The sequence below is a fragment of the Sinocyclocheilus rhinocerous genome, unplaced genomic scaffold (assembly GCF_001515625.1).
Source record: "Sinocyclocheilus rhinocerous isolate Xijiao unplaced genomic scaffold, SAMN03320098_v1.1 scaffold653, whole genome shotgun sequence".
Classification (NCBI taxonomy): domain Eukaryota; kingdom Metazoa; phylum Chordata; class Actinopteri; order Cypriniformes; family Cyprinidae; genus Sinocyclocheilus; species Sinocyclocheilus rhinocerous.
The window spans coordinates 44,024-53,642 of NW_015642815.1; the positions used below are offsets into that span (position 1 = coordinate 44,024).

Sequence of the window (9,619 nt, forward strand, 5' to 3'; positions counted from 1 at the left end):
TGTTTGGTTACCCACATTCTTCAAAATATCTTCTTTTGTGTTCAGCACAAGAAAGAAATTAATACAGGTTTAGGACAACGTATGAGTGAGTAAATAACATAAATTACATTTTTGGGTGAACTATCCCTTTAATGACAAAATCGAAATCAATCAGACGCGAAAGACAACTTATAAATTGAGTTAAGTCTTAAAGTTAAGTCCAGTAATCAGGCAGTGTTTGAAGCACGGAAGCACCTCAGAACAGCACGTGAATTAAATGTTTAACCGGCAAGGATTTAAAGCAGATGCAAATAATGTACTTTTGTGATTGCGCAACTCTACTGCGGAGTTAACACTGATGTGAATGTATGTTGCACACAGGATATTGATATGGCGGCGCCAGAACTGCAGCTGATAGAATGTGCGCTGTAGCACGATACTACGAACCAAGTATAATCAATCTCACACACACAAACAAGCACAACGAAATCACTTCACACTATTAAGCGGCTGTGTTATGAACATGCAAAACTGTATCGCACGTGTGCTACAGTGGTAAATTTATTCATCGCACAAACCAGTTTTTTCATAGCACGTGCATGTCGCACTGTACAGCCCTGTGCAGATCTGTCAGGGTTAGGTGACGAGCCTGCGCCAGCTCAGTGCCCACGCGTTTGAGAGTCGGACTCGTAACCTAAAGGTTGGGGGTTCGAGTCTTGTACCGGCAGGGATTGTAGGTGGGGGGAGTGAATGTACAGCGCTCTCTTCCACCTTCAATACCACGACTGAGGTGCCCTTGAGCAAGGCACCGAACCCCCAACTGCTCCCCGGGCACCGCAGCATAAATGGCTGCCCACTGTCCACCGTGTGTGTTCACGGTGTGTGTGTGTGTGTTCACTGCTGTGTGTGTGCACTTCGGATGGGATAAATGCAGAGCACTAATTCCGAGTATGGGTCACCACGTCACTCACTCACTCACAGTGTGACAAAAAATACGCTGTACTGTACTGCGCGCATTTTCCCGCCCTAGTACTAATTCCTAGTATGGGTAACCATACTTGGCCACATGTCACGTCACTTCCCTTCCAGTGCGCTTCATGACCGTGGATCTCCACCCCTCCCCCGACGCTCAAGATGTGGTGTCCTTCGGTGCCATGGAGACGGCGAAGACAGTGCTCCTGCTCGCGCTGGCCTCTGTTAAGAGAATTGGCGACCTGCAGGCGCTGTGAGTTGAGGACTCGTGTATTGAGTTCGGGCCAGGTGATTGCAGACTCACCTTATAAAGCCTAGGAAGGGTTATGTGCCTAAAGTGCTTTCGACTCCATTCTTTCGACAGGTCACACTATCTGCTTTTTGTCCCGAAACACCGGCCGGGCCAGAGCCGCTTAATACACTCTTGCTGTGCCCTGTACGTGCGGTGCGCATTAATATCGAGCGCTCTAGGCAGTTCAGGCTCTCGGATCAGCTATTTGTATACTTTGGAGGGCGCACAAAAGGCCTGCCTGTGTCCAAGCAAAGACTGTCACACTGGATCGTTGACGCAATTGCTTTGGCTTAATGGCTCTAAGGGCATGGAACGTCCCTATAGGGTTCGGGCTCACTCAACCCGTGGACTCGCGTCCTCGTGGGCATGGGCAAATGACTTCTATTCAGGACATTTGCATGGCGGCAGGCTGGTCGTCACCCAGCACTTTCGCGAGGTTTTATAACCTAGATGTGTCGTCGCTTGCCTTACATGTGCTGTAAGTGCAAGCAACACACCTGCCTTCTCAGCCTTACAGGATCTTAGAATGCCAAGTTGCTTCAGTCAAGATTCTGAATGGATGACGTACAAGCGCTGCCTTCTACAGAGTGGGAGCCCCTCATAATTTGCACGCTTGAACGCCATTGGCCAGTTTCACTGGCGTGATTCAATAAGGCTTCAGTAGTATTTGGAGGAAAGGGGAATTCCCAAAGCAATGTCTCGTTCCCTCATCCCAGAGAACCGAGGTTACGCGAGTAACCGAGAGCGTTTCTAGTTGTAAGTATTTGTGGTAGACAGCAGTTCCCCTTGAGTTTTCCCTTATCCCCTAAAAATGTAGATTTGCAATAATATTCCTGCGTACTAGTTGTGTTGTCTGGATATTTTGTGTGTGTGTGTTTTATCTAGGCAAAATAGCCATCCAAAAAAAAACAAAAAAACATTCTGCTTGACTCACTTGGAGAGTGACACCTGTTTCACACATACTCCATCTGCAGTGCATATGCGGTCCATGTGCATTACGTATGTGGTGCAGAAGCAGCACGGACTCATTGTGTTTTCACACAGGACGCGTTTGCAGTCCGCTACTGATCCGCGGCTGTTTAGGCCACAAACACAACATTTATCCTTTAGTTTGATTTCAAATCATGTAAAAAAAAAAAAGCTTTTTCAGCATTGGGATACTCTTTTATCACAGTCATATCACCCTGCAACCCAAGACTGGTTTCCCACTGAAGCTAAGATCGGGAGGCCCCTCAGGGCGACCTAGATACGGTAGACCAGACAGGGCAGCCTGAAAGCATAAGCCCAGCCCGGACATCCAGGAAATCTTTGCAGTGCCATGCCGGAGGCCTAATGATCAAGAACGCTCCCGCAGAAGACTGTGACTTGGCCGCATAATCCAGGAAGTATGAAGCCGAAACCCGGCTTATCGTACCGTCTGGACATATCCAGTCGAGAGGGGGGCTCGACCTACAGCGCGATTGTTAGAATCTGGGAAAAACAGAGAACTCAACACTCACGTGAGAGGAGAACTCCGAATTCAGAAGGAGTAGCGTGCTCATAGGTAACCTTTTGATAAAAGGGGAGCACTGCTCAGCACTACCACGAGAACAGCCCATGGAGCGAGGAATCCAACTCCTCAGAGAGAATTAAATGCTCGAAAGAAAACATGCTCACAATAACCCTCAGTTAAAAATCATCAAATGTGTTCTACTGAAGAAACAAAGTCACCTACATCTTGGATGCCCTGGGGGTAAGCAGATAAACATCAAATTTTAATTTTTGGGTGAACTATCCCTTTAAATAGAAAAGAATTATGACTAGTGTGGATATTTTGGCGCGTTATGTCATATCCTGACATCAATATCAATATCATGGCTCCCGCCCCTTTTCACAGCACCGTCCGAACGAATTTCGCATGCTCAAAGTCTAGTGTGACCACGGCTTAAATATAAGACAGAATAGCCAAAGCCGTAAACATTGTTGAAATTGATAATAAATTGGAAAAATAAGCACAATTAAATTTCAAGTTGTTAAACATCTCTTCTCAAAACTATTTTCAAGTTTTGGAGAAAACACAGTATTTTGAACCATTGGACTTGCTGTACATCCAATTGTGCTTCTAGCGCACGTCAGTTCTGATCGTACGTATGGTAACTATGCAACTACGCAAGAACTGTAGTATGATTGCGTAAAGGGAAACAGACTTTCTGAGGGGAATGAAATCGGCTGCTTCACCGGACATTTTAGTAAAGATCAAATGAGTAAAAACCAACCTGTTGGTTCCTCAGTATCTTCATGTTTGAATGTTTCTTCAATCTTCATGTCTTCACTCTCCTCTTTAATTAACTCAATCTTTGTTTGTTCCTCAGTATCTTCATGTTTGAATGTTTCTTCAATCTTCACGTCTTCACTCTCCTCTTTAATAAACGCCATCTTTATAATAGTGTCACGTGGATCTCAGATGATTCAACTGTTTTTCTGTGAGTTTGGACACTTGTTCTGTTTAAGATGAGAATGAACAGAAAGAAAAATCAATCTAAACTAAATCCGAGTGCGTCTCAATCAGCTCCCTAGTTCAGTAGTCAGCACACTGTTAAGGGAGTCAGTCAGAGAGAGTTAATTAAAAACACTCAAACTAGTGCTACAAATTAAAGAGATCCTTCATTTTTAGGCATTTATTATTTACAATTAGTATTGATTTGTAGATAACATTTAATATATTCCACTTTCATTAAAATAATTTACAGTTGGGATTGTAAAATTTGTCATCGCACATGTTTGTGTTTGTTGCTTTCGCTGCATTTACACTGTTTCGAGCAGCGGGTCTCGTCAGCGCGCGCTGATTCGAATCACTGAATCATTTTGCGAATAATTTGGTTCATTTGAGAAAAGTTTGGAAAAGCTCCGTTTCTCCATTATCTCTACTAGTGACTGAATGCATCTTTATGATCAACTGATTCACGATATATGGAGCGAAATGAGACGCACATTTTCTGTTCAAGTGGATGCAAAACAACTAATTCATTTTTTTCGGTTATTGTAAAAACAACAAGATAGACTGAACCTTTTAAATGCTTAAAAACACAAACCCGTCTTCATCCGAATCACAACAGATGCAGGAGCGCAGCCTTATGACGTCACGCCACAAAACCAAAATAAAAGTCCCGCTGACACGCTGCTCTCTAGAATCACTAGAAAATTACACACTAATAATAGAATAGACGAGAACAGTTTATTTCTTGGCGAAACTGATATTTAAATGTTGCCCAATCATGTGCTGAAAGTAGACAAAACTGCAATGTTTGGATGCAGAATGCATTTATAACCAGGTTGGTCAGAGTTCACGTCGACTCATTTTCCAAATAAAGCTGCACATGGATCCCAACTCAGTCGACCCATCATTTAAAAAAAGTGGGTTTAACAGGTGATTTTGACCGACTAAATGGAAATAATTAATTAAAATGATTAAAATAATTTCTTCTAAAATGTAAATGAAATTTGATTAAAGCCATTTGCTTTAGTACATCAAGAAGTCAACCAATAGCATATTTTTTCATATTCATGTCATTCACACTGACCTTTATACACATAATTGTTACTTTTTAAATCCAACCATTTGTCTGAAATAGCCTGTGTTTATGAAATGTGGGTCGTTTCCCCACCTCTGTATTTTAGTATCCATTAGTTGGGTGGGATTTTTTGTATACATATAGGCCATGTTGGATTTAAGACCAACTCCAAACAAGCACTTTTGAATGGTGTCTACATCTATATTGTAATCATCTGAACTCTAAGGGATGTACAGACTTTGTATTGCCAATGCACATTTATTAAAAGATGAAATGTTGTATTTCTTGGTTAAACACTTCATGGGCTTACTTCGAAGGGGTTAATCTGAATTACCTACTTTGTTACTTTGAATTACTCTGCCAATATGAATGAATGGTAATTGTACTGTGTGTTATTAGGAAGGAAGAAAGAGCTTGATGAGGCCCTTGTCAACATGATTGTGAAGGAGTTGCAGCCTCTCTTTCTCCATCGTAGAAGACGACTGATCTGCGAGAAAAACCAAGAGGAGTAGCGAAAGGCTGTGGCACATCTACAGAACAAAACCAAGTGAAGATACAGCGAAACATCAGCTTAAATACACATGACTGAATGAGACGCATGTGAACACAATAGCACTGATTACTAGAGGCACACGTTAGAATGAGAGTCCTATGGCGTCTAGTGGCCAAAATAAAACATTACAAAGTGTTAGAAATGGCATACTTGTTTACTGCCTACTATTTTTTTTAAAGAATAGTGTGTGAAACAGTATACAATAAGTAAGAAATGTTTCAGAGTAGTATGCTACAGTGTTGTCACATGACAAACACTAAATATTAATTGGCTAACTATGTGAACTTTGTTCAAACAATGTTTATCAAGCCTGTTTCTCTATTGTACTTACTGTGTTTACCTCTTTGTTGGTACCGGTTTAATTAAAAATACAATAAAGCAAAATGCACAAATGTGAAAGGTCTGGGTTATCCAACTATGAGTTAATGAACAATACGTACACACATCCCATTTTTTGTGAAGCTTTGCATATGCAAACATACAAGGGTCAATTAATTGCAACACTTGCAACTTTGTTAGCCTAAACGTACTATTGTTTAATTATAATTGACCCAAAATTCCATCACATCATCAACAGACCTTTAAAGGGGTCATATGATGCTGCTAAAAAGAACATTATTTTGTGTATTTGGTGTAATGAAATGTGTTTATGCGGTTTAAGGTTTAAAAAACACATTATTTTCCACATACTGTACATTATTGTTTCTCCTCTATGCCCCGCCTTTCTGAAACGCGTCGATTTTTACAAACCTCATCGGTCTGAAAAGCGAGGTGTGCTGTGATTGGCCAGCTATCCAGTGCGTTGTGATTGGCCGAATACCTCAAGCGCGAGACGGAAATGTTACGCCCCTACCCTACTGTGATGCCCTGTCCGGCCGGAGCGATGATTCAAAAACATTCAAACGTCTTTGCAACTTTACAGATCTTCTTTATGCACCAAGAGCTTGTAACACTCCAAAGAGAAAGGAAAAATTTAAATCGCATCATATGACCCCTTAAAAAAATTTTAAGTGTCAAGTGTATTTTGTAGATAAAACCATTACAAATAGGAATGTTAGAACATTATTGAAAATAATGTTTCAATAATAAGACAACCAAGGAACTTCCACAGATCTGGAAGTCTGCATTCGGGGTTCCTCTGTTGAAAGGGGGCGACCCTACTTTAAATAACCACAGACCTGTTTCAAAGCTGTGTATTTTGTCAAAACTTTTGGAAAGTTTTATCAGTTAACAATTGACAGTATTTACACACATAAACTTTTGTTTATCGACCAATCCGGATTTTGTAAAAAACAAAACAAAAAAACAGCACCATTACAGCCGTCTCAAAAGTTTTAAATGACCTTGTGGGGTCCCTAGATGAAAAACACCACCGTGCATGTCTTTTTATTGATTTAACTAAAGCATTTGACACAGTGGAGCGTGAGATTTTGTTAGATAGGCTTAGAAGTGTTGGTCTATCAGACAATGTAGTCTTGTGGGTTAATGCTTATTTAAAGGGTTAGTTCACCCAAAAATGAAAATTAGCCCATAAATTACTCACCCTCAAGTCATCCTAGGTGTATATGTCTTCTTCTTTCAGACGAATCCAGTCGGAGTTATATAAAAAATTGTCTTTGATCTTTCAAGCTGTTTAATGCCACTCAGCGGGTGTTGCAGTGCATCAGTCCAAAAGAAGTTAAATAAAAAGCGCCCATCCATAAAAATAAAAAATAAAAAGTGTCTCACACAGCTCCAGGGGGTGAACAAAGGCCTCCTGTAGCGAATCGATGCGTTTTTGTAAGAAAAATATCCATATTCAAAACGTAATAATCACTTTAATGTAGCTTGCGCCAACAGTTGTACATGGAAGCAGCTCCGGGCGGATGACGTATGAGGTCGGCGTTGCGCATGACCTTAAATGTCTCAGCAAGATTTCAGTGCTTGGCAGAATCAGCAGGGATAGAAGACCCTGTTGAGCTTGACTCTAGTCTGGCACTGTGAAGAGATATGAGGGGTGTAAAATAAGTGGGAGGCCCCATTCCGACGGGCTCTTGCATGTAGCGTCAAGCATTGGGGCCCACTGCGGTCCCGGGCTCGACCTGCCCCGGGGACAGTGGCAGGTGGGGAATTTGACTGGGGCAGTAAACCTGTCAAACGGTAATGCAGGTGTCCCTAAGAGAGCTCAGGAAGGACATAAACCTGCCGTGAAACAGAAGGGCAAAAGTTTGCTTGATCTTGATTTTCAGTATAAATACGGACCGTTAAAGTGGGGTCTCCTTCTGGTTTTTTGGGTTTTAAGCAGGAGGTGTCAGAAAAGTTACCACAGGGATAACTGGCTGCCAAGCGTTCAAAGCAACATCGCTTTTTGAGCTTTCGATGATGGCTCTTCCTATCATTGTGAAACAGAATTCACCAAGGAACGTGGAGCTAGGTTTACGCCCCATTCATCAGATCGCCTTATGCAAATACCCTGGTGCAGACGCTAGCCAATCGCGCGTTCATGCAACACCAGAAAACGAATGTGATTGGCTGTTGTCACTATGACGGTTGCGTCAACACCAAGCTTCAGAAACGCCCTCCATCAAGCGTCGACGCCCCGTGTGAATGTACCGTTAGACTGTCGTGAGACAGGATAGTTTTACCCTACTGATGTACCGTCATTGCAATAAAAATCCTTCTCCGTACAAGAGATTCAGACATTTGGTGCGTGTGCTTGGCTGAGGAGCCACTGGTGCAAAGCTACCATCTGTGGGATTATGACTGAACGCCTCTAAGTCAGAATCCCCCTAACAGTAACAATACTGCATTGGTTCGATTGGCCTGGGATGCTCCAAATGTAAATTTCTCTAAAAATCAGAGGTACTCAACCAAATGCAACAGTGTGCTAACATTTCAAGTGAAAAAAGGTGAGGTAGATATGACCATCAGAACGTCACTCCTCAGCAAATTCAGAATACAGAAGTGTGTCATCAGCAATATGGATGTGCAAGACATGGAGGAGTTTGATTAAATGTTGTATCTTAGATATCACTTAGACCTCATTTCATGAGCTTACTGCATGAATTCAACCAATCTGAGAAGACCTTGATTACTACAGAAAACACGTCCACTGATTTAGCATGCCCATCTGCGAAAAGCATCACACAAGTGGCAGTAAAAAGAAAACCTGACGCTGACTGTCCCACTCCCTAAAAAACTCCAAGTGATGAAAGACAACATTGCAAATTTATTTGATAGGTAACAAATTAACAAGTTCAAGTTATTTAATCATATTAAGGGCATGTTGTTGTATACTGCCAACAATTGACACATTTCTATCTCAAATTATATTAAATTCCCTTTTCAGTGCTGCGCTCATTGTCTTCTATCTTCGTTTGTATTTCCACCGCGTAAAGGGAAGGTTGTACAAGTTTATGAATGAACTGCTTGTTTTAAAACAGGACTATTCAATTAGTTTCATTTGAGGGCCGGATTATTGAATTGAAAACTTGAAGGGGGCCAAGGGGATGGGGGGCATCCCGATCTCTTTCTGTGGGCCTATAAAATTTGAAATTAAATTTAAATGCATATTCAGCAGTAAAATGAACTAACATTACCAACACCAACATTTATAAAAGGCTAACATCTGTCAGACGATTAAAAAAAAAACGAATTAATCGGACATTTTCTATAATTAAAGGTGCAGTAGGAGATCTTGGAAAATGCTAACTTTAGCCTGATAGCACTGAAAGCGAACGTCCCACCCTCCCTGCAATCACCGTCCAAAGCCACGCCCCCTGAATGCATTTACGCTCACAGACCAGAGACAACATTACTACAATAGGCTACATCAGCGGTTCCCAATTCCAGCCCATGTTCCAAAGTGAAGTAAACTTCAACGGATTTACCCCGCTCAGGGAGTAGGGAGCAATGAACACTGTGTAGGGATCATATCGATCGGAACACAGTTCATGCACGTAGCTCACTTCTAACGAGCTGGTTATCTGAATCGGGTGTGTTAACTAAGCGAGACATGCAAAATATGCAGAGCAGCGCGAGGACAGGAATTGGGAACCGCTGGGCTACATCATGTGTCATTCACCGGTGAGAAAACTTTAAAAGTACTACAATACCAGGAAGGAAAATCGGGTTGTTGATTCTCTGGCATTCTCGCTCTGTCTGCACAGCGTACAAGAATGAGCTGATGACGTATCATGTCTGCGCGAACAGGGTGCGCAGAGGTATGCTAATACATACGTTGACAGACAGGTAGGAAAGCATATTAAAACGCTCGGACCGAGCGTTTTGATT

At 41.9% G+C, this 9,619-nt stretch overlaps 1 protein-coding gene and 2 long non-coding RNA genes across 4 annotated transcripts in view; 1 reads left to right on the forward strand and 2 right to left on the reverse strand.

Moving 5' to 3' along the window:
* LOC107756524 (gastrula zinc finger protein XlCGF49.1-like) overlaps nucleotides 1-3,529 on the reverse strand; it is a 12,510-nt gene extending 8,981 nt beyond the window's left edge. Inside the window, exon 1 of the mRNA XM_016573681.1 lies at nucleotides 3,499-3,529. The gene's annotated coding sequence lies outside the window, so the exon portion shown is untranslated. The remainder of the gene's footprint in view (nucleotides 1-3,498) is intronic.
* Nucleotides 1-9,619, reverse strand: part of LOC107756526 (uncharacterized) — a 28,993-nt gene that overhangs the window by 10,822 nt on the left and 8,552 nt on the right. Inside the window, exons 2-3 of one of the 2 annotated variants that reach the window (XR_001641822.1) lie at nucleotides 7,940-8,115; nucleotides 5,411-5,416 (exon numbers count right to left, since the gene is read on the reverse strand). This is a non-coding gene — a long non-coding RNA (uncharacterized LOC107756526). Of the gene's footprint in view, nucleotides 1-5,410; nucleotides 5,417-6,123; nucleotides 6,138-7,939; nucleotides 8,116-9,619 lie in introns of those variants that run through there. The other variant, XR_001641823.1, reaches the window with a different exon arrangement.
* LOC107756527 (uncharacterized) lies at nucleotides 6,053-8,122 on the forward strand. Its single transcript, XR_001641824.1, has 2 exons — nucleotides 6,053-6,081; nucleotides 8,018-8,122. It is a non-coding gene; the product is annotated as an uncharacterized LOC107756527 (long non-coding RNA).